This window comes from Ovis canadensis, chromosome 14 (assembly GCF_042477335.2).
Source record: "Ovis canadensis isolate MfBH-ARS-UI-01 breed Bighorn chromosome 14, ARS-UI_OviCan_v2, whole genome shotgun sequence".
Classification (NCBI taxonomy): domain Eukaryota; kingdom Metazoa; phylum Chordata; class Mammalia; order Artiodactyla; family Bovidae; genus Ovis; species Ovis canadensis.
The window spans coordinates 38,771,993-38,796,221 of NC_091258.1; the positions used below are offsets into that span (position 1 = coordinate 38,771,993).

The 24,229-nt window shown below is 47.2% G+C and overlaps 1 long non-coding RNA gene across 1 annotated transcript in view; it reads left to right on the forward strand.

Annotated features, from left to right (window-relative positions):
- The first annotated feature begins 905 nt into the window (after positions 1-905).
- The window catches only part of LOC138419796 (uncharacterized), a 30,996-nt gene continuing 7,672 nt past the window's right edge, over positions 906-24,229 (forward strand). The window contains exons 1-2 of the long non-coding RNA XR_011249069.1: positions 906-985; positions 3,411-3,509. This is a non-coding gene — a long non-coding RNA (uncharacterized lncRNA). The remainder of the gene's footprint in view (positions 986-3,410; positions 3,510-24,229) is intronic.

The window sequence follows — 24,229 nt, forward strand, 5'->3', positions numbered from 1 at the left end:
ACCAGGGTTATACCAGGCAATGGTAACAAGATGATGTGTGCGGACAAAATTGGGGTAGCAAAAATGTCACACTTCATTATTAATTTTTATATCACATTAGACTCCAAGGTTTTCCCACCTTCTGCATGGGGATTGACATTGGTGGAGAAGGCCTATGAATTAAACAAAAATGAGAGGCTTATGTTGCTCCTGGAAGGAAAATGGGGAAAGGGCGTCGGGTTCAACTTCAGCCTCGTAGTCACTACTTTGATGACCTTGCATTGGAGCCCATGGGGTCTCATAGTCAGCTGGCTCCCTGCTCCTCCCCAGGGTTTGCTGGGCTGCTTTGATGAGAAGTTACCTATTAAAAGACATCCCAGACCTTCCTCTCCAGCAATAGGAGCTTCTCATCTCAGGCGGGTCCTGGCTTCACTCTATCACCCCAGGAACCCAGGCTGCAGAAGCACAAACCAACCCAGATCCTGGAGCCTGTGGGCTGGGCTGCTTCCTTCGGTGGGCTGTTAGAGGAGGGTGAGGAGTGTAACCCAGGTGGCAGGAAGTCTTCTTTTTATAATTTATTTTTACTTTTGGTCGCCCTGGGTCTTTGTTGCTGCATGTGGGCTTTCTTTGGTTGCAGTGAGCAGGGGCTATTCTTTGCTGCAGAGCACAGGCTTCAGTAGTTGTGGCCCATGGGCTTAGTTGCTCTGTGGCGTGTGGAATCTTCTCAGAATAGGAACCGAACCCGTGTCCCCTGCATTGGCAGGTGGGTTTTAACCACTGAGGCACCAGAGAAGTCCAGCAGGAAGGTTTCTTATGAGAGACGGCTTCTAGCTGAATAGAGTAGCAGAGGGGAAAGGGGGAGATTTGGGGGTAAAAGGAAGAGAGAGAGAGAGTGCAGACACGTGGGCTTGGGGGGGAAGATAGGGGAGGCAAGAGAGAAACCAGAGGGGTAAGGGCCCCATCGTGGAGCTTGGGCAGTAGGGAGGCATTGAAGCTCTTTGACCAGGTGAGTCCTCCATCTGAGTGGTGTTTCCAAAGGGCCACTGGCAGTGGGTGGAGGCAGGTTGGAGGGTCATCCAGGGAGGCATAGCCGTCTCTGGTTGTCCTTGGGTGGGCCTGAAATGCATCCAGAGTTGTGCTGACGGCAGGAATGAGGGAGGGGCGAGGCTCAGAGGGGCGCCGGGAGGGGGAACCATAGGATGGAAAGCTTGCCTGGCCACCAGGTGGGCGGGAGTCATCAAGTCTGATGGTGAGTCCTGAATGGTGGGGTGGCCTGTCTGTAACTGCGGCGGGGGACTCACAGAGGGAGAACAGGTGGTGTGTGTGTGTCAGTTTTGTTGATGTAATCCTTTATTGGTGAACATCAATAAATTGTAAACTATAGAGAGTTCACAGGATATACACAATTTAGCCAAAATTATAGAGCAAATCGCCGCGTAACTCCCCATCTCCGCCCCCTGAAACCTCCATCCTCCTTTCTCCACCCCATACCTTCCTGCACAGGGCAGGAAAACATCCTGATGTCTAGAGGCATCACTTCCTTACTAGTACTGACAGTTTTACCACCTGTATCTGCATCTCTGAACAACATAGTTTTGCTTTTTCTTATTTTGGAAGTTTATATAAACAAAATCCACGTTTCTTCACCTTACCATTAAATTTGTGGGATTCATCTGTGTTGTTGGATGTAAACAAGTTTTATTCAAGTTCATTGCTGTATGCTATTCCAGCACGGGGCAACCCTTTCTCCTGTGGACGGATGTTTGGGATGTTTGCAGGCTGAGGTATTGTAAGCGATGAGTGTTCTTGTATGTAGATAGAGGTGCGTATTAATGTTTGTGTTGCTCCAAGCTATGTATCTAGGGGTGGAATTTCAGGGCTACAGGTCATCTGCGTCTTCAACTTTACTAGACTATGCCATTTTTCTGAAGTGGTTGAGCAAATTTTCAGTTCCACTCTGCTCGGATGAGTATCCCCGTGGCTCTCTGGTGCCACACGTGCGTGCCTGCTAAGTCGCTTCAGTTGTGTCCGACTCCTTGTGATCCTATTTATGGATTCTAGCCCCCTAGGCTCCTCTGTCCATGAGATTCTCTAGGCATGAAACCTGGAGTGGGTTGCCATGCCCTCTTCCAGGGGATCTTCCTGATCCAGGGATTGAACCTGCGTCTCTTAAGTCTCTTGCACTGGCAGGTGGTTTTTTTTTTTTTTTTTTTTTTTTTTACCACTGGCACCACCTGGGAAGCCCTTGCTTAATCTGCTGGGTGTGTAGTGGTATCTCATTGTTACTGTAAGTTGCATTTCCAACGCAATTTAATGAGGTAGAGCATCTCTTCATATATTTATTGGCTGGTTGGATTCGTCCCTCCCCTTTTAAAAGCATCTGTTTAAATCTTTTGCCTATTTTCTATTGGGTTGCTTGTAACATATGGCCCTGGTGCCAGCATCCCTCTAATTTTGGCCATTGTGCAGGGTACGAAGCTCCCACTGCTAGAGACCCTGTCTGTCAATCTTCTATCCAGGGTCTTTTCCAACACTGTGGAAAAGACTGTAATGGGGGCATGATAGCTGATGGACGGGCGCCCCAGCTCCTGACCTTCACAGAGACCGCTCTCGACTGTCTCAGGAGTCCCGGAGGTCCCACCGCCTACAGCAGTGACCTTGATAACATCCTGGTACTGGGATGTCCACCTGCCCTGTCTCACTCTCTCTACCCCTCACTCCTGCCTTGAGCATCATCTTCTGGACACCCAAGCCCTTGTCTCAGTCTCCCTTCTCCTGTTGTTCTTATTGATTTTTAGGGGATATTTATATATTCTGGATATGACTTCTTTGTCGGTTAAATGATTGCCATTATATTCTCCCACTCGGTGATCTTATTCACTTTTTTCCCCTACAGTCTTTTAAAAAAAAATAGTTATTTTTGGCCGTGCTGGTCTCCACTGCTGCACGGGCTTTCCTCTAGCTGCAGAGGGGGCGTGCTCTAGTTGTGGTGCAGAGGGCTCTCATGGCGGTGACCTTGTTACGGTTCCTGGGCTTTAGAGCTCGGACTCCGTAGTTGTGGCACATGGGCTTAGTTGCTCCAGGCATATGGGATCAGGGATCAAACCTGTGTCTCCTGCATTGGCAGGTGGATTTCTTATCACTAAGCCACCAGGGAAGCCCCAACCCCCCACCCCACCCATCGTCTTTTTATGAACAGAGATTCTTCAGCTTATTATGTTCTAGGTGATTAAATATTTATTTGATGGCCAGTGCTTTTTGTGTTAAATTTTTCCCTGGTTCAAAGTCAGGAAGGTATCTTTCTAAATCATTGCCAAGAAGTTTGCAGCTTTTCACTGTCGGGTCTTTAAATTTACCTGCACTTGATTTTCGTGGCTTGTATGTGTTAGGGCTGAATTTTGTTTTTGTTTTTTCCTCCTGTGGAAACCCAGCTGTCTGAACACCATTCATATAAACTCCAGCCTTTCCCTGATGCTCAGAAATACCAGCTCTGTTGTAAATCAGGCAGCCGCATATGTGTGGAACTGTTGGTGAGTGCTCTGGTCTATTTCTGCATGTCCCAATTAAGTTTTAGAACTGTATCTGAACTGTGTGCATTTCTGGTTAGATTTATGTCTAGCCACATGATCTATTTTTGAAGTGTTGCAAATGGTGGTGGTTATATTAGTTATCTATTAACATGTAACAAATTATCCCCAAACTCGGTGGCAAAACCTCAAACATTAATCATCTCCAGTTTTTGTGGATTATACACCTAGCTGGTGGCTCTGCCTTAAGGTCTTTTATGAGGTTGCAGTCGAGTTGATGGCTAGGGCTGTGGACTTACTTTTATTAGTGTACAATTTCAATGGTTTCTAGTATTGGGTGGGCCCAAAAGTTCATTTGGGTTTTTTCCATAAGATCTGGTTGTGCAGAACTGTGCAGCCATCACCACAGTCAATTTTAGAATATGTTCATTACCCCAAGAAAGAAACCTCATACCCATCACCTCATTTCCGTTTCACCCAAGCTTCCAGCATCAAGCAACCATTGATCTACTTTCTGTCTGTATAACTTTGCCGATTCAGCACATTTCATAGAATGGACTTATGCAATAAGTGGCCTTTATAACTGGTTTCTTTCACCTAGTACATTTTCAAGGTTTTTCCATGTTGTAGCATGTGTTCCTTTTCATTGGTGAATAATATGTCATTGTGTGGACATGCCACACTTTTATTTATTTTTTAATCTGTTGGTAAATATTTTGCATTATTAACAATGCTGCTATGGGTACTCAAAGTTTTTGTGTGAATATACATTTTCAGTTCTTTTGAGTGTATACCTAGGATTGAAATTGCAAAGTCATATTACAAGTCCATGTACTAGGGCTGTGGTCTTATCTAAAGGCTTTGATTCCCATGATGAAAAGCTGATGGAAGAGGCTTGGTTCTTGTCTTCTTTGAAGAAAGAATTCAGCAAAGAGACCAATATCGTGAAAAAGTGAAAAGCATTGTTTGTGTGGAAGAAGTAACAATACAGGTGTGCAAAGGCACAGAGGCAGCCTCAAGGTGAGGGGCCCAATAGAGGCAGCTTAGGTGGCTTATATGGAGGCAGTTTCCATTTGTTTTGTTTTCCTAGTCAATCATCTCCATATTTGGTCCTGGTGTGGCCATGCATCTCTCAGCCAGATGGATTCCAGCAGGTGTCTTCTTCATCCTTTCATCCTTCCCCTAGACTGAAGGCCTTTTCTGTGCATGCGTCAGGCTGGGAAATCCACAAGAATGCCTCCAGTTCAAGACCCAATCCTCCCACTGGTATCCCGTTTTGAAATGTCAGCAGGAGACCAACTGCAGCTGCCCAGCCTGGGGCCAATCTTCCTCCTACCTCGGCTTGACTTGTGAAGGGGACCAGTAGGGCTGCCTCATGACATGACAGCTGGCTTCCTCTTGAGGGAAGTAATTTGAGAGGCAGAGAGGACACCCAAGATGGGAGCCGCAGCCTTTTAATAACCTAATGTCAGAAATGACATGTCATGATTTCTGCTATGTTCTATTCATTAGAATATAGATCATAAAGAAACATGAGCACCGAAGAATTGATGCTTTTGAACTGTGGTGTTGGAGAAGACTCTCGAGAGTCCCTTGGACTGCAAGGAGATCAAACCAGTCGATCTTAAAAAAAAAAAATCAACCCTGAATACTCATTGGAAGGACTGATGCTGAAGCTGAAGCTCCAATACTTTGGCCACCTGATGCGAAGAGCTGACTCATTTGAAAAGACCCTGATGTTGGGGAAAATTGAAGGCAGGAGGAGAAGGGGATGACAGAGATGAGATGGTTGGATGGCACACTGACTCAATGGACATAATTCTGAGCAAATTCCAGGAGATGGTGAAGGACAGGAGAGCCTGGAATGCTGTAGTCCATGGGGTCACTAAGAGTTGGACACGACTGAGTGACTGAACTGAAGTTACTAAGTGCAGCCCACACAAGAGAAGGGGATTTCATAAAGGCATGATAGCAGGAAGCCAGAATCATTTTGGACCATCATATAATGAACAGAACCTGTTACTGTGACTTTTTAAAATTTTATTTTCTAATTGTGGCTACTATATAGTATTACCAGATAAGGCAATGGCACCCCACTCCAGCACTCTTGCCTGGAAAATCCCATGGACAGAGGAGCCTGGAAGGCTACAGTCCATGAGGTTGCTGAGGGTCAGACACGACTAAGCGACTTCACTTTCACTTTTCACTTTCATGCATTGGAGAAGGAAATGGCAACCCACTCCAGTGTTCTTGCCTGGAGAATCCCAGGGACGGGGGAGCCTGGTGGGCTGCCGTCTATGGGGTCACACAGAGTCGGACATGACTGAAGCGACTTAGCAGCATATAGTATTACACAATGATGTTTTAACATTGTTTTTTGTATCCTGCAAACTTACTGACCCCTCTTGTTAATTCTAATAGATTGTCAATTTTTTAAAATAGTTTTTCAATTTTTTAAAATATACTCATCATCACATCTATGAATGGTGAGGTTTTTTATTTTTATTTTTTTTGATGCTTGTCTGTCTTATCTCACTTCCTTTTCTTATTGCACAGGCTAGGTCTTGACAGAGCAATATAGAACTGGCATAGTAATAGCAAGCTTCCTTATCTTGCTACCAAACTCAAAGGGAAACTTTTTGACAGTTTCACCGTGAAGTATAATATTTGCTCTAAGTTTTTTTTCAGTATGTACCCTTTATCAGATTTAGGAAGTTCCTTATATTTCTAGGTTCCTAAGTTTTTTTTTTTAAAAAAAACATGAATGGATATTGAATTTTGTCAAACATCTCTTTTTCATACTTTGCAATGATCATTAGAACTTTTGTTGTTATTCAGTCGCTAAGACATGTCCTGAATGGATCACAATAAACTGGGGAAAATTCTGAAAGAGATGGGAATACCAGACCACCTGACCTGCCTCTTGAGAAACCTATATGCAGGTCAGGAAGCAGCAGTTAGAACTGGACATGGAACAACACACTGGTTCCAAATAGGAAAAGGAGTACATCAAAGCTGTATATTGTCACCCTGCTTATTTAACTTAAATGCAGAATACATCATGAGAAACGCTGGGCTGGAAGAAGTACAAGCTGGAATCAAGATTGCTGGGAGAAATATCAATAACCTCAGATATGCAGATAACACCACCCATATAGCAGAAAATGAAGAGGAACTAAAAAGCCTCTTGATGAAGGTGAAAGAGGAGAATGAAAAAGTTGGCTTAAAGCTCAACATTCAGAAAACAAAGATCACGGCATCTGGTCCCATCATTTCTTGGGAAATAGATGGGGAAACAGTGGAAACAGTGTCAGACTTTATTTTTGGGGGTCTCTAAAATCACTGCAGATGGTGACTGCAGCCATGAAATTAAAAGACGCTTACTCCTTGGAAGAAAAGTTATGACCAACCTAGATAGCACATTCAAAAGCAGACATTACTTTGCTAACAAATGTCCGTCTAGCCAAGGCAATGGTTTTTCCAGTGGTCACGTATGGATGTGAGAGACTGTGAAGAAAGCTGAGCGCTGAAGAATTGATGCTTTTGAACTGTGGTGTTGGAGGAGACTCGTGAGAGTCCCTTGGACTGCAAGGAGATCCAACCAGTCCATTATGAAGATCAACCCTGGGTGTTCTTTGGAAGGAATGATGCTGAAGCTGAAACTCCAATACTTTGGCCACCTCATGCAAAGAGTTGACTCATTGGAAAGACTGTGATGCTGGGAGGGATTAGGGGCAGGAGGAGAAGGGGAGGACAGAGGATGAGATGGCTGGATGGCATCACCTACTCGATGGGCATGAGTCTGAGTGAACTCCAGGAGTTGGTGATGGAGAGGGACCCCTGGCGTGCTGCAGTTCATGGGGTCACAAAGAGTCGGACACAACTGAGCGACTGAACTGAACTGAAGTCATGTCCTGCAGCATGCCAAGCTTCCCTGTCCTTCACTATTTCCTGGGCTTTGCTCAAACTCATGTTCATTGAGTCAGTGAAATCAAGTTTTGTTATTATCTTCACCTCTAGTAATGCATTTTTGCCTTAAAGTCTACTTTGTCTTTTACAAATAAAGTTATACTAGCTTTTTGAAAACTAGTATTTTTATTTTATTGCCTTAAAATATTCTCTATTCTTATGTTTTAGATGTGTTCATTCATTTTTAAACAACATAAATTTCTCCCCGTCCAGTCTGAAATCTTTGCCTTTTAACTGGAGCATTTAGTCCATTTATAAAAAATGACTATGTATCAGTTCAGTTCAGTCGCTCAGTCGTGTCCGACTCTTTGTGACCTCATGAATCGCAGCACGCCAGGCCTCCCTGTCCATCACTATCTCCTGGAGTTCACTCAGACTCATGTCCATCGAGTCAGTGATGCCATCCAGCCATCTCATCCTCTGTCGTCCCCTTCTCCTCCTGCCCCCAATCCCTCCCAGCATCAGAGTCTTTTCCAATGAGTCAACTCTTCACACGAGGTGGCCAAAGTACTGGAATTTCAGCTTTAGCATCATTCCTTCCAAAGAACACCCAGGGTTGATCTCCTTCAGAATGGACTGGTTGGATCTCCTTGCAGTCCAAGGGACCCTCAAGAGTCTTCTCCAACACCACAGTTCAAAAGCATCAATTCTTCAGCGCTCAGCCTTCTTCACAGTCCAACTCTCACATCCATACATGACCACAGGAAAAACTATAGCCTTGACTAGATGGACCTTAGTCGGCAAAGTAATGTCTCTGCTTTTCAATATACTATCTTGGTTGGTCATAACTTTTCTTCCAAGGAGTAAGCATCTTTTAATTTCATGGCTGCAGTCACCATCTGCAGTGATTTTGGAGCCCAGAAAAATAAAGTCTGACACTGTTTCCACTCTTTCCCCATCTATTTCCCATGAAGTGATGGGACCGGATGCCATGATCTTCGGAATTCCAGTTGAGCTGTTTCGGATCCTGAAAGATGATGCTGTGAAAGTGCTGCACTCAATATGCCAGCAAATTTGACTGTGTATAGGCAAATTAAATGTAATGTACATCTACTGTAAACATTCAGAATTAAATCTACTATCTTACTTTGTGGTACTTATCTCACTCATCCTATTTTTTTCTTTTCTTTCTCGCCTTGAAAGAATTGTCTGTATATGTTTTGTCATTTAACTCATATCATTTACTCTGTTGTTAAGTTTGAAATGATATACTCTTTTTCTATTCCTTCAGTGCAGGAGCTGGTAACTTTTTTCTGTAAAAAGCCTGATGGTAAATATTTCAGGCTTTGTGTGCCACTGATAGTCTGCCATAGATTCTTCTCTGATTAGATTTTTATAGCCCTTTTCATATGTGGAAACCATTCTTATTTGGCAGGCCATACCAAAAGCAGGCTGGATCTGATCCACGGAACAGTGTCCTGATCCTTGTTTTAGTGTTTACCCTAGATAGTGTAACATGCACACTTAATTTATTAAAGCCTGACATTAATCGAACCTTTATCATTCACCCCGATACCCCACTGATACTATAACATTTTGATACTATGTGTTTCCCACTCCCAATTTATGTTAGATTGTCTGGTATTTTCATTTCATTTTAGATTCCATTAGACTCTATGATTACTATTCCATATGACGTTTTATACATTTGTCCATATTTTATTTATTTATTTATGGCTGCACTAGGTCTTCGTAGCTGTGGGCTTTCTCTGGTGAGGCGAGGGGGGGCTCTTCTCTAGCTGTGGTGTGCGGGATTCTCATTGCAGCGGCTTCTCTTGCTGCGGAGCACAGGCTCTAGGGCACACGGGCTTCAGTAGTTGTGCTGAATGGGCTTAGTTGCCCTGCAGCATGTAGGATCTTCCTGGACCAGGGGTCGAACCCACGATCCTAGTATTGGCAGCCAGCCTCTCAACCACTGGACCACCAGGGATGTCCTTTGTCTGTATTCTTTTAGCCACTTTCTTTAGTCCCTATTCTTTTTTTTATACCCTCTACCCTCCCATCTAGATAATTTTCCTTCTGCCTCAAGTACATGTTTAAAATTTTTCTTTAGTGAGGGTTTGCTGGTGATGAACTCTCAGTTTTTGTTTGAAAGAAAATGTCTTTATTTGGCCTTCATTCTGAAAGATATTTTAGCTGAGTCTAGAGTCTAGGTCGGCAGTCATTCTGCTTCATTACATTAAGGATTTCATTCATTCCACTTTTCTATGGTTTCCATCATTGCTGTTGAGAATGATTTGTAAGTCTAATCACCATTGCTTTGAAAGTAAATGGTTTTTTCTCTCTGGCTAGGTTTTAATATTTTCTCCTTATTTTTCTATTTCTTAAATATCAATTTTTTGTATTTGTTCTGTTTGAGATTTTCTGGGCCATTTGTATCTGTGGCTGGGCCGCTTGTGCCTTGCATCAGTTCTGAAAAAATACTCAAGATATTCATCCACCATCTCTTTAAATATTTTCTCCTCTCTCCTTGGGATTCTGATGACATTAGATTTTTCTCTCACTATATCCTCCGTGTTTCTTACCATCTTATCAGTATCCTCCATCTTTTTGTCTTTATGGAGTACATTCTCAATAATTTCTTCTGATCCATCTTCAAGTTTCTAGAAGTTTCCTTTGGCTCTTTCAAAAATGTGCTATGCCACTTTCTATAGTTTACTATTCCCTGAAGCTATTTTCAGCTTGTTGATCATTTTTGTAGAATATAGTAAAAAATAGTTCTCTAATCCTCTTTTCTGATCATTAAAATATTTGCAGTAACCACGGATCTGTTGCTGCTGATTCTGACTTACACTCCCCCTTGTCTTTGTGTAGTTTGTCATCTTTGACCTGGTTATGGCCATTGGCTTCGAAAAATTATTGTGGAACTTCCCTCAAGGAATGGATGTGTTCCCCTCCAGCCTTGTATTTCTTTCTTTTTTAAATTATTAATATTAAAAAAAATTTAGTTTGTAAGATGAGTGCAGAGAAAAACAGAGCTAGCTGGGCAGTCAGGCAAGAAAAGGGAAATTTATTAGAGGGAAAAGAGAGGGTGACTGGCTCTTAAGGAGACCAAGCATCCTCCCTTTCTGACAGGGTGGGTCCTTCTTATAGCCAATAATGAAAAACTCTCTGAAGGGATGGTCACGGAGCCGGATGTCTGGAATCTGGTGATCTCGCAGCTTTGAGAAGATAGGCACCAGTGAGAAAACAGCATGTCATCTGGGCGGTTTGGTCAGTCAAGAGGATCACTGTGCTTTTATTCTTTGTTTGCGAGGTTGACGTAATGAGCCGTCTTATCAGTGAGACCTCATGAGGGCCCTATCATAGTTGATTTACAGCGTTGTGTTAATCTCTGATGTACAGCAAAGTGGTCCAGTTATACATATGTAAACATCCTTTCTAAAAACTCTTCTCCATCATGGTTTATCAAAGGGTCTTGAATACAGTTCTCTGCACTATACAGCAGGACCTTGTCGTTTTTCCATTCTGTATTTAATAGCTTACATCTGCAACCCCAGCCTCCCACTCCATCCCTTCCCAACCACCTTGCCCTTCTTCTATTTGTCTCTGATAGGCAGTTGGGACGCTTACAGACGGAAAAACATCAGTCGAATTCACAGCTTGAGGCCCCTGGTCTGCCCCTGTCTTTGTGCCCGGGGTGACAAGCGTGTGCCCGCCAGTCTACAGCTCTCGTTCTCAGAATGGGCCCCTCCCCTTGCTTCTGCTCTGCTCTATCCCAAGTTGCTTTCTGGGGCCAAGGGGAGGGGCGTGATTCAGTTCTGGTTTACCTTTTTCTCGAGGAGGGGGTTGCAACCTACATGGGAAGGGTCTGCTTTACGTCTCCCCTCCCTGGACTGGTCTTCGGCCTTTACTTTTGTCCTGCTCGCTCTGAAGGCCCCCAGACTGAAGCCCAAGTGGGTGGTATCTGTCAATACCTTTTGTACGGAAGTGGCTTTGGTGCTTCTGTCGTGTTGTTTACCTCTCTGGGGTGATATTTTCTCCTCAGATTTAGCCTGCTGCTTCCCCGCGATCTTTCTAGCTCTTCAATTAATTTTTTTTTTAATTCAACATTTTAAACTGTGTTCAGAGGTAAAAAGAAGTCTGCCACTGCTGAAAACAAAAGTCTCAAGATCAGTTTCAGATCTACTGTGTTGGAGGGTCTGAGGGGACGTTTTGTGTTGGGTCGCATCAGAAAAAATCTTCTCTCTATAAGGATGTCAGTGTCTGCACGCATCCAGCCTACCTCTTGTCTGCACTGTAGTGTACCATGGCCAGGGTGCTAGCATCCTCTGAGACGGAGTGAGCAGAAGTGAGTCAGATACAGCCGGCAGAACTCAGCAAAAGATCAGATGCCTCATGGAGGCAGGAAAGTGGAGCCTGACTCCTCTGTTCCTGGCACATCTCTCAGTGACCTCACCTCTGCCCACTTGTCCCCAGACTGCCACTGTAAGGACCTCCTGCCTCCTCCGTGGATGGCTGGTGAAATGAGCGCAGTGCTGTGCCTGATGACACGGCTGACTGGGCAGAAGTCGCAGCTCCCTACCATACGAGTTATGCAACCCAGGAAGCTGCCAAACCTCTCCTGGCCTGAACCAACAGATCTGCAATATGGGATGGGCATAATAGTAACCAGCTTATAGAGTTGATAGGAGAACTGACTAGCCAATAATTGCAATGCCCTTGAGAGAGTGCCTGCAACATAAGAGGCTCTATAAAATCTTTTTAAAATGGGATGAGGTCTCATGCACCTCTCCAGGTCAACTTAATAATAAACACAATATTACTGTAGCATTTGCTCTTTTAATCTCTTGCCACCCTTCAGTTTAGAGATGAGAAACTGAGGCCCAGAGAGGGCAGGGATTCCACAAAGCAGCCCAGCAGGCCACCATCTCCTTAACCTGGAGAGGCCCGCTCAGGGTCCCAGCCACATCTCTGCTCCTTCGGACTGGCTGTGTGACTGTGGCCTGGTCTGTTCCCTCTCCGGGCTTTGGTTTCCCGATTGGCAAACCAGGAGGAAAGACCAGTCATCCCTCTGCCTCCAGCTCTATCTGACCAGCGAAGGGTGTTCGGACAAAGCTCCATGGTTTGTTCTGGGAGATTTTGGGGGGTTGCAATTGCTGAGGTGATTCAAGGATCCAAGCGGGCTGGGAGGATGTACAGTGGGTCATGAGAGCTGCCTTCCAGGAACCCAGAAGCTTGAGAACTTGCAGCCTCAAACCAGCCGCATCTACCACTTGTAGCACTTAGAAAGGTGTTACCCAGACACCGACTTGGGTAATAGCTTCCCATGGGTCGGGGTTGGGCGGTGGGGGAAGGGACGGACAACTGACGGGTGAGAATTCACATCAGCTCTCTGGCTGGGGGGCCCCAGGCAGGCACAGGGCCCTACTCAGTCTTGTCTTCCCTGAGCTGGGGCAGGACATCTAGGCTCTGGCTTCTGACTCTAGTTCAAGCCAGTCCCTGTCCCTCTCTGGGCCTCAGTCTCACATCAGTGAAATGGGACCAGAGACAGCACAGATAAGTCTCCAAGGCCCCACGTGACCTGACCGTCAGGCAAAAGTGTGACTGTCCCTCCTAGTGTGTGGACTCTAGGGCCTCCACCCAGCCCCACCACAGGGGAAAGGCAGCGCTGAGTGCCCTGACCGCCTACTGTCGGACCTCTCTGAGCCTCAGGGCTCCTCATCTGTGCACGAGGAGAGTGGCAACACCAACGCGACAGGGCTGGGAGGATTCCCTGAGATAATCACCCGGGGCCTGATGCAGCTGTCAGTGCAGAAAGTAATTCCCACTCACCGACATCCCCTGCTGCTGGGCCTCAGGGACTAGAGGCAGCTCCCCAGCCCTCGCAGGCCCCAGGCCTCCACGCCCAGAGGGAGCCAGACCTGGGAAGAGGCTTTGGCTGTGGTGATTTTGAAGCAGGTGCTACAACCCCCACTCCTGAGGCCTGGGCTCCCACACACTCATATCCTGCCTCCAGGCCAACCCTCAAATTGTTTATCATTTAGTTAGGGCCACCAGCCTGCAGGCAGTTAATTGCGCCTGTCAGCAAAACAGGAAGAACTTTAGCGAGCAATTCATTAATAAAACTGGTGACTCCCAGAGCCGCTTCTTTCAGGAAGGACTGATTTCATTAACCACTTCATCACTCAGGCAAAGGCTGATAATATCAGTGGTTTGCATCCTCCAAGATCCTTGGGGGGGATATAGAATAACTGCTTCTCACTGATAGAGAGTCTGCTCTGTGCCAAGCGGTGTGCTTTGCAAATCCCACCAGATTTGGTCCTTACAATATGAAAGTGTTAGTCGTTCAGTCATGTCTGACTCTTTGCAACCCCATGGACTATGGCCTGCCAGGCTCCTCTGTCTTGAGGATTCTCTAGGCAAGAATACTGAAGTGGGTTGCTGCGCGTTCCTCCAGGGGATCTTCCTGGCTCAAAGATCGAACCCGTGTCTCATATCTTCTGCATTGACGGGTGGGTTCTTTACCACTAGAGCCACCTGAATAAGGTACTATTATTATGCCCATTTTACAGGTGGGAAAATTGAGGCTCTGAAAGATGATTCTCTTCTCCAAGGACACGTAACTATTAATAAGTACAAATGGATCCCAGTCTGTCTGATTCCAAAGGTATTTTCTCCTTGAGTGGTCCCGAAAATACATGTTTCCCTTTATGGATGGAAGGTCTCAGAACCTGTGAGCTAAGAAACTGTCGCAGGCTTGCAGGAAGTGGGTATGTGGACTCAGGTCTTTTCCTAAAGCAATTCCACTGTTTCAGTGCAAGTGGAGCCCTTAGGTCCTGAAACACGCGGAGGCTGGCTTGTCCCCCCCGCCACGTGTCCACCCCGCCAGCCACTCTCCTGCCCCCCAGACCACCAGCCTCCATCCTCAAGATCTGGATTCTTCCTCTGCAGCTCACTTCTCTATTCTCTGTCTGCAGCGCTCTCCATAAGAGGCAATTGGAATGGAATTTTAGATGGCACAGGGAAATGAATTTATTTTTTATATTTGTCTTTGGCTGCACTGGGTCTTGGTTGCTTCACGTGGGCTTTCTCTAGTTGTGGTGAATGGGGGCTTCTCTTCATTGCAGTACATGGCCTTCTCTCGGCAGTGGCTTCTCTTGTGGATCACAGGCTCTGGGCATGAGGGCTTAGTAGTTGTGGTGTGTGGGATCAGTAGTTGTAGCTCGCATGTTCTAGAGCACAAGGTTCAGTTGCCTCATGGCACACGGGATCCTCCCAGACTAGGGATCAAACCCATGTCCCTTGCATTGGCAGGAGAATTCTTAACTGGACCACCAGGAAAGTCCCAAGGGAGATCAGGTTTAATATTAGTCTAATGAATAACTTTTCATTAATTATGGCATGTGACCCTGGTCATTTAACACAGGATGCTGTGTTTTCTTTTAAAAGAAATCATTTGGATTAAGTTTAAAAAGATCCATCGATCTAAAATATTAAGTAAAAATTTGGCAGATTTAATTTCTGGACTTGGAAAAATCTGTGAGAACAAACTTGCCTTCTTGAGTGGGGGATACCTAGCCTGGGTAACCCCTGCCCCCTTCTTAACCAAACAGGTCCGGGGAGGTATTTGTCAGTCTCAAGAGGGTAGTCCTTTCCCGGAGGGGAAGTTGGCCTTCTTCCTCAGCCAACAGACTCGCGCTGCAGCGAGGTTATTTATTTCTTTGAAAATGTTATCAGTGTACTACACATACACACAGTTTAGCATCATGGTTGCCTGGGGTGGAAGTGGCGGGGAGGTTGCCTGCAAAGGAGCATGAAGGAAGTTTCTAGAAAGATGAAAATGCTCTGTATGTTGATTGAGGTGTTTGCTACACAAGTGGGCACGCCTGTCAAATAATCGACTTGTACACTTAAAGTGTGGAGATTTTCTGCAGGGAGATAAAGCCGGTTTGAAAACAATAAAAACCAAAGCCACAAGTATTCTCTTATATTGGGAGCCCCTTGTATTCACTGCTAGTTCTAAATTCTGAGACCTGTGCTTTGCTGCGTGATAGAATATGCTGGTCTCACTGAGCTATTATTTTGGTTGCTCCCGCAAATCAGCATTTACAGAGTTTTGCCGTGTGCTGATCACAACAAGGGTGTTTAGAAAGTCAGAGAGTTACATTTGGCAAAGGGACATCACAACTGATTGTTGGGACAATTGGCTCTCCATTTAGAAGGAAATAAAATTAGATCCCTACCTCACACCATATGCACACATACAAACACTCCAGATAGATTAAAGATGAATGGATTAAATGTTATAAAAAACTATACTGCTAAGTCACTTCAGTCGTGTCCGACTGTGCGACCCCATAGACGGCAGCCCACCAGGCTCCCCTGTCCCTGGGATTCTCTAGGCAAGAACACTGGAGTGGGTTGCCATTTCCTTCTCCAATGCAGGAAAGTGAAAAGTGAAAGTGAAGTCACTTAGTCATGTCCGACCCTTAGCGACCCCGTGGACTGCAGCCTACCAGGCTCCTCCATCCATGGGATTTTCCAGGCAAGAGTACTGGAGTGGGGTGCCACTGCCTTCTCCAGTGCTTAGTGCTAGTCTTTCCCATTCTATTGTTTTCCTCTATTTCTTTGCATTGATCACTTAGGAAGGCCTTCTTATCAGTCCTTGCTATTCTTTGGAACTCTGCAAGTACCAAGTACCAAATTGCAGTACTTGGGTGCCATCTCAAAATTTAAAGATTGATCTCTGTTAGTTTCCAGGGCAAACCATCCAATATCACAGTAATCCAAGCATGTGACCCAGCCACTATAAAAAACTTCTTCTTCTATAAAACTGTAGACGTATTAAAATAGAATGTGAAGATTATTTTTTATAATTTTTTTTTCTCTGTGCTGAGTCTTTGTTGCTCGCTGCATGGGCTTTTCTCAAGTTGTGGTGAGTGGGGGCTACTCTCTAGCTGTGGTGCTTTAGGCTTAGTTGCTCTGCAGCATGTGGGATCTTCCCAGATCAGGGACCAAACCCATGTCTTCTGCATTGGCAGGTGGATTCTTTACCACTCACTGAACCACCTGGGAAGCCCTAGAAGAATGTTTTTAATAAGGTCCAGCCAGTAGGAGCTAAGACATGAGGGTCAAAATTCATGAAAGAACATTATGTTTGACTATGTGTTCAGCGGCTTTAGTCATGTCTGACTCTGTGGCCCTATGGACTGCAGCCCACCAGGCTCCTCTGTCCTTGGGATTTTCCAGGCAAGAATACTGGGTTGCCATTTTCTCCAGGGGATCTTCCCGACCCAGGGATTGAATCCACATCTCCTGAGTCACCTGCATTGCAGGCAGATTCTTTACGGCTGAGCAACCAGGGAAGCCCCATGTTTGACTGTATAATAATGTAAAACATCCTGTGACCAAAGATACTGAGAATTTAGCTAAAAGGCATGCAGTAGACCACTGGAAAATATTACCTTATATGTATTAAAGAATTAAAATTTTAGCATGAAAAGGGGTCCTGTAAATTAGTAAGAAAATAAATTAGTGGCAAAAAGCCCCATTAAAAATGGGTGAAGGATATTTGCATTTGCTTCACACAAGAAGAAATAAAAATGAAAAGTAAAGTTATGAAAAGATGTTCAGCCTCCTTCACAATTACAGATAGGCACATGAAAACAATGGCATCAGGACTTCCCTGGTGGTTCAGTGGTTACGAATCCCCTGCCAATGCAGGAGACACAAGTTCAATCCCTGGCCCAGGAAGATTCTATGTGCCACAGAGCAACTAAGCTCGTGTGCCACAGCTACCAAAGCCCACGTGCCCTAGAGCCTGTGCTTCGCAACTAGAGAAAGCCTGCTCACAGCAATGAAGAACCAGTGCAGCCAAAAAATAAATAAAGTTAAACAAACCAACCCTCTTCCCCAAAACCCAATGGCATCAGCCCCCTCCAGACTGGCATAAAAAAGTGGTAAGAGCGTGGGAAAATGGACACTTTCACAGAGTTCTGGAAATCTAAATTGGTACTACTTTTTAAGGAGCGCAATTTAGCAGTATCTATAAAAATTTTAACTGCACAAACTCTGACCCAGCGATTCCCCTCTTAGGAATCTATTCTTCAGAAATAGCCACACATGTGCCCAAAATATATGTTCATTGCTGCCAAGCATATTACACTAAGACTCGAAAACTGCCTAAATTTCCTTCAAGAGGGGGTTATGGCTGAATACCTTTTATATTGTATGCACTAGAATTCTTGCAAAAGTTAGAAAGAACGAAATAGAACTTCAGGTACTGGTCTGGAATAATGTCCATTATATCTTGGCAAGAGAAAAGAAAGCAAGTTACAAAAAACTATGTGTAGCATAATAACCCTATTTTTATAAACCAATTGCATTTATGAATCATACATGCTGTTGTTCATTCGCCAAGTCACGTCCAACTCTTTGCGACCCCATGGACTGCAGCACAGCAGGTTTCCCTGTCCATCATCAATCCCCGGAGTTTGCTGAAACTCATGTCCATCAAGTCGATGATGCCATCCAACCATCTCATCCTCTGTCATCTCCTTCTCCTCCTGCCTTCAATCTTTTCCAGCTTTAGGGTTTTTTCTAATATGTCAGGTCTTCGCATCAGGTGGCCAAAGTATTGGAGCTTCAACTTCAGCATCAGTCCTTCCAATGAGTATTCAGGATTGATTTCTTATAAGATTGACTGATTTGATCTTCTTGCTGTCCAAGGGACTCTCAAGAGTCTTCTCCAGCACCACAGTTCAAAAGCATCAATTCTTTGGCTCTCTGCCTACTTTAATAATAATAAAGACTCACAATTATATGCCAGCAGCATGGAGTTATTATTATTCTTATTCAATAGATGAGGAAACTGAGGTACAGAGTGGTTAAATAACTTGCCCCAAGTGGCACAGCTAGCCAGTTGCAAAGCAAGGATTTGAATCTTAGCAACCTGATTCTATAACTTGAGCACTTGACACTATTTTGGCTTCAAAGGCCCCAAATACTTTTGTTAAGAGTTGTGTGTGTGTGTACTCAGTTGCTCAGTCATGTCCAGCTCTTTGCGATCCCCTTGGACTGTAGCCTGCCAGGGTCCTCTGTCCATGGGATTCTTCAGGCAAGAATACTGGAGTGGGTTGCCATTTTCTCCTCCAGGAGATCTTCCCCACCCAGGGACTGAACCCAGGTCTCCTGCATCTCCTGCATTGGCATGGGGATTCTTTACCACTGAGCCACCTGTCAAAGAGTTATGACCTCCCAAAACAACACTGGAAGGGCTGAGTCCCTTTTTGACAAATACTTTTAAGAGATAGATATTTTAAAACGTGAACTGCTAAATAGTACTTATCAGAAGGCCCGATTTCCTGCCAACCCCCTCCTCAGAGTCCACCACTTAGCAGTTTTAATTTATGTCGTGGTTACTCCAGGGGAATAAATAGCATGCTTATACTGCTATTTTTTGATTTATTAACCTTGGACATTTTTTATTGACTTCCGTAAGCACTGGAAAAAAGAAAATTCAGTTTATCTTTTTTTCCCCCTCTTCCTGTTATGGTGCGGTTTTCTGCTCTAACTCTAGGCTGGATTCTGGGCTGGGCACTTCATTTACCGTATTGTTGCTAGGATTAGGCCCACTGAGGCTCAGAGTTGAAAGGGCCGTGCCCAAAGTCAGTGTGAGTCAGTGATGGTGGGGGGACAGGACCTCTGGTCTGCATGTCTCCAGGACCGGGCTGTTTCTGTGACATCTTATGGCCCACCCCATGGGTGACTATGGTATATTCCTGGCCTGTAGCAGCCCCTTTTGCTCTGGTAGAGGCTCAGCACGGCTGGGGTAGGGTGGCCCTGGCTATGTGCCCGCGGGAGCCTGGCCTCAGGCCTCCTGCTGCTCAGAGGCTTGTTTGCGGAGCAGCAGGTGCAGACTCTGGGTGTTTGGCCAGCAAGGGTTTCATTCTCTACTTCTAATGGGCGCAGACTTTGACCTTCTGGGGCCTCCACCTTTCAGATCCTTATCCCCATGTACCCTATAACTCCTGGGGAAAGGCCGAGCCAGTGAGAAATGGTAACCTGATACCCAAGACTCTCAGGAAGAAAACTCCATCCTCCCCTTAGCTGACATGAAGTCACTTGGTGGGAGAGGCTTGAAAATAAATTACTAATGTTGGGCATTATCCAGGGCTTGCCCAGTGGCTCAGTTATAAAGAATCTGTTTGCAATGCAGGAGTCACAGGAGACGCAGGTTCGATCCCTGGGTCAGGAAGATCGCCCATAGGAGGAAATGGCAACCCACTCCAGCATTCTTGCCTAGAGAATCCCATGGACTGAAGGGCCTGGAGGGCTATAGTCCATAGGGTCGCAAGGAGTCGGACATGACTGAAGTGATTTAGCATGCAGAGGCGTTATCCAAAATCAAATAATTCAGAATCTGCGGCAGGAGGCCTTGAGTCTGGATGGAGAGGAGCCCAGAGAGGGCAGTGATTGGCCAGAGGCCACACAGCTGCCGCGGGACGAGTACATAGGAGTCCAGTCTTGAAGGCCGCTTCAGCCTGGAGAGAAGCTGAAGGAAATGCAGGGCTGGGGCAGAGCGGGAGGTGGCCACCCAGAAGGGCAGGTGAGAGAGCGGGCAGGGCTGTGGCCAGTATGAAGTCCTGCCCCAAGGCTACAGAAGTGGAGTCCCAGAGCCAAGGTCACCTCCGGAACCGACTCCCTTTGTGCGTTGGTGCACGCTCAGTTGCTTCAGTCTTGTCCGACTCTTTGTGACCCTATGGACTACAGCCCGCCAGGCTCCTCTGTCCATGGGATTTCCCAGGCAAGAATACTGGAGTGGGTTGCCATTTCCCTCTCCAGGAGATCTTCCCGACCCGGGGATCGAACCTGCATCTCTTGTGTCTCCTGCATTGGCAAGTGAGTTCTTTACCATTAGCGCCACCTGGGAAGCCCCTTTGTAACCATTGCCGGAAGCCCCTGGTCCTTACCGGCCAGCTCCCTGACCCCAAATTCGGGAAAAATGCCCACCCCGGTGCTCAGCCTATAGCGCCCTAACCAGTCATCTAATGCCACCCTTCCAGCAGAAATTTTCTTTCCCTTGAGGACATAAAAATTGGCCACTAACCTATGAAAATCCTTGACTCTCTGTCGAGTCGGCCTGCTGTTCTAACACTGTCCAGCTGACTCTCCCTAGATTGTCAATGTGTCGGCCTGCTGTGCTCGCGGTGTCCACATTATCTTTGCTCTTTGTTCTTAATAAATTCACTCTCTCCTGCGATACTCTGTTCAGACTGCCATGAGAGCCGGGTCTGTGTGCCGTGTGCGTGGCCTTCCTAGCTGGGTCCAGCATGACAGAGATGGGAGAGGCCGGGCAGGGACAGCCATGAAGGGGGCTACATGGATGGTGATCCAGCCAAACCAAGCCCCGGGTCACTTCCTCCTCAGCAAGAGCTGTGTGTGGGTGGTGGGTGGCGGGGCTGCACCCCTTTCAGGGATGCAGCGGGCTTCTCTACACGGCAGGGCTCTGAGAGAGAACACGGAGGGGGCAGTGGGATTTGGGGGGTGCAGGTTGGGGGATGGGAGAAATGTGGCCCCCTCAGTCCCAAACCCTAGTGCCTCCTTCTCCTCTTGAACTGTAGGGTCAGCACCCCCAGCCCTGATCCTGGGGTGGCCCTGTGACTCTGTATTCTGACTCACAGCATCTGGGGCATCACATGAGCAAACCCAGCAGCTGGAGGCACCAGAACCCCAGGGGCCAGGCAGATGGCAAATGAGGGCAGGGCAGGGCAGGGCTGGCAACAAGGGGCCTCTCAAGTGGGGTGGGGTCCTGACTGAGCCAGCCTCCCCAGGGTTGCCCTCGGCCAGTCTGGTCCTCTCGCCCATCAGGAGTTCCTTGGGGCCCCCTAGGGAGCCCTGCAGATTTGGGGGTCAGGTTGGGGCTGCTGGAGGAAGGAGCACGAGATATACATTTTCTGACCCCTGCCCGGTGGCTGCCCTGGCACAGGTGGGCTGAAATATCCCCACCCACTGCAGGCCCCTCAAGCCCCAAACTCTCTCTGGTTCCCTGGGGGCTCGGCTGGACTAGAACAGTCCTGGATCCTCACTGTTCTCAGACTCTGCTGGACCCTGGGCTCAGCGCTTTGCATGTACATTTGTTCCCACCGTTCATAAGCTCCTGATGTGCCCATTTTAGAGATGAGGACACTGAGACACAGGAGGCTTATCCAGGAGTGACCTCTTATCTTGGGGGCTCCAAGTGGACTCTTGTCCACTGAGCTCTTCTGCTCCCCTCTGTGGAGATGGAACTCCTCAGCCAGGCCAGACTCTGTGCTGGGAGCTAGAGGACATGTGCCCTTGTCTTGAACCCCATCCCTGCCACTGCCATGCCTACACTCTTCTGGGGTGACAAGACCCACAGAGAGAGCAAGGCTGCTTGTCTGGGGAGAATCCTGGCCTTGTTCCTCTTGGGTTGTGTGAACTTGGGCATCTGCACCTCAGTTTCTGCACCTGAAAAAAGTGGATAAAATAGTATCTGCTGTGGGGCTGCTGCAGAGAAGGCAATGGCACCCCACTCCAGTACTCTTGCCTGGAAAATCCCATGGACAGAGGAAGCTGGTAGGTTGCAGTCCATGGGGTCACTGAGGATCAGACACGACTGAACGACTTCACTTTCACTTTTCACTTTCATGCATTGGAGAAGGAAATGGCAACCCACTCCAGTGTTCTTGCCTGGAGAATCCCAGGGACGGTGGAGCCTGATGGGCTGCCATCTATGGGGTCGCACAGAGTCGGACACGACTGAAGCGACTTAGCAGCAGCAGCAGTGGGGCTGCTGTGAGCATGAAGGGGTTAATGTAGCAAAGTGTTGACAACCACACGTGGCCCATATCAGTGTTAGCCTTTGTGATCTCCCGGTGGGGCAGATGGGTATACTCGGTCACGTGGCCACGTTTAACTGCCAGGGAAACTTGGGAGTAATGTCTTTATTCGGGAGAGCTGTGAGCCCTGCTGAAAGTGTGAGGTTCCATCCCACTAAAGGGGCACATGGACATCGGGGAGTACCCCAAGGCTCTGACATGGGGTCTAAATGCTGTCAGTGAGAGGCCCATGGTGGTATCTGGCCCCGTACATAGGCTTTGACTCTCAAAGGGCTTTAAATCCATTTGAAATCAATCTCAACCTTTTCTTTTTAAACAATTTTTTAAAATGTAGACCAGTTTTAAAGTCTATTGAATTTGCTACAGTGCTGCTTCTGTTTTTTTACATTTTGGTGTTTTGGCTGTAAGGCATGTGAATCTTATCTCCCTGACCAGGGATCGAATCTGCACCCTCTGCACTGGAAGGCAAAGTCCGAACTAGAAGTTCTAGCTTTTCTCAAAAGAACTGAAGGATCAGGCCACACGGGGCCCAAACCCTTTCAAGTGACATTTGGCTGGAGCTGGGCAGCGCTCCCCAAGATGGCCCTTACTCTCCAGTTCACCCCCCACCCATTCTCCTCTCCCTCCTGCTCTCATCAGCTTTGCCTGCTCGGCCCTTGGCGGCCACTGCAGTTTGTACCTCCTGCTCCATCAACTTCCGCAGACAGTGCAGCCGAGACACAGAGAAACGAAGGGACTTGATCAAGGGTCACTGGGTGGGTCTGGACAGAGTTGGGCCCCCAGCTCCAGCCTGCAAACTTAGCTTGGGCTTGCTTCTGCCACGCCTGAGGTGCAGGCAGGTGTCCACGTGCCAGGGGAGGTTTGGGGTGGGGGTGGAGGGAGCGGGGAGAATGGCTCAGTGGTTAAGCCAGTGGACACGAGCCTGACAAGCCTAGGTTCAGATCTTGACCCTGCTGCTTTCCAGGGTGATTCACCTTGTGCTGTCTGTGGCTTGTGCTTTTTGTTTTGTTTTGGTTTTGAGATGAGATAATAAGAGAGCCTGCCTCGCAGAGTCCAAGGCAGATTCGAGTGAGAGTATAGAGTCCTGGGCTCCTGGCAGTGAGCACCTCCTTACATTCTGTTCCTGAACTGCCCCTTCCCCTACCACCTGCCCCACCCTGCACTGTTGCTGCTGCTGCTGCTGCTAAGTCACTTCAGTCGTGTCCGACTCTGTGCGACCCCATAGACGGCAGCCCACCAGGCTCCCCCGTCCCTGGGATTCTCCAGGCAAGTGGGTTGCCATTTCCTTCTCCAATGCATGGAAGTGAAAAGTGAAAGTGAAGTTACTCAGTAAGTGTCCGACACTTCGTGACCCCATGGACTGCAGCCAACCAGGCTCCTCTGTCCATGGGATTTTCCAGGCAAGAGTACTGGAGTGGGGTGCCATTGCCTTCTCCGCACCCTGCACTAGCAAATCTTACGTTAGGACAGGAGCTCAGAGGCGAGGGAGGAAGAAGATTGGGAGGAGAGATAGCTGCCCCTTCTATGAACGGAGCAGGGGTGGGGGGCAGATGTTCCTGCCCTGGGGGCCAGGGCGGCTCCCCAAGTTGCTGAGGCCGATCTCTGCAAGGCGCAGTGAGTGCTGAGGGGACTGGAATCTGTGTCAGCTGTGGAGGTGGGCCTGAGATGCGCCCGTGCTGGCCTTCCCCGGCAAGAACAGACACCCTCTCTGACTCAGGAGCTGCGCCTGCCCGCCTCCGATTTCCTTAGTCTGCTCAGGTTTTTAGTCCTGACGTGGGTTGGCATAACCTCAGAGAGCAACCAGCCAGCTGCATCTCCTGTCAGCTGTTCTAAAGATACACCTCCCGGAACGGCACGCTTTGGGGCCAGCCGCAGTGTCTGGGGTGCAGCCCTCCATCATACCCCCTCACCACAGTGTAACATTTGGTTTCAGGCTCTATTTATATCCAC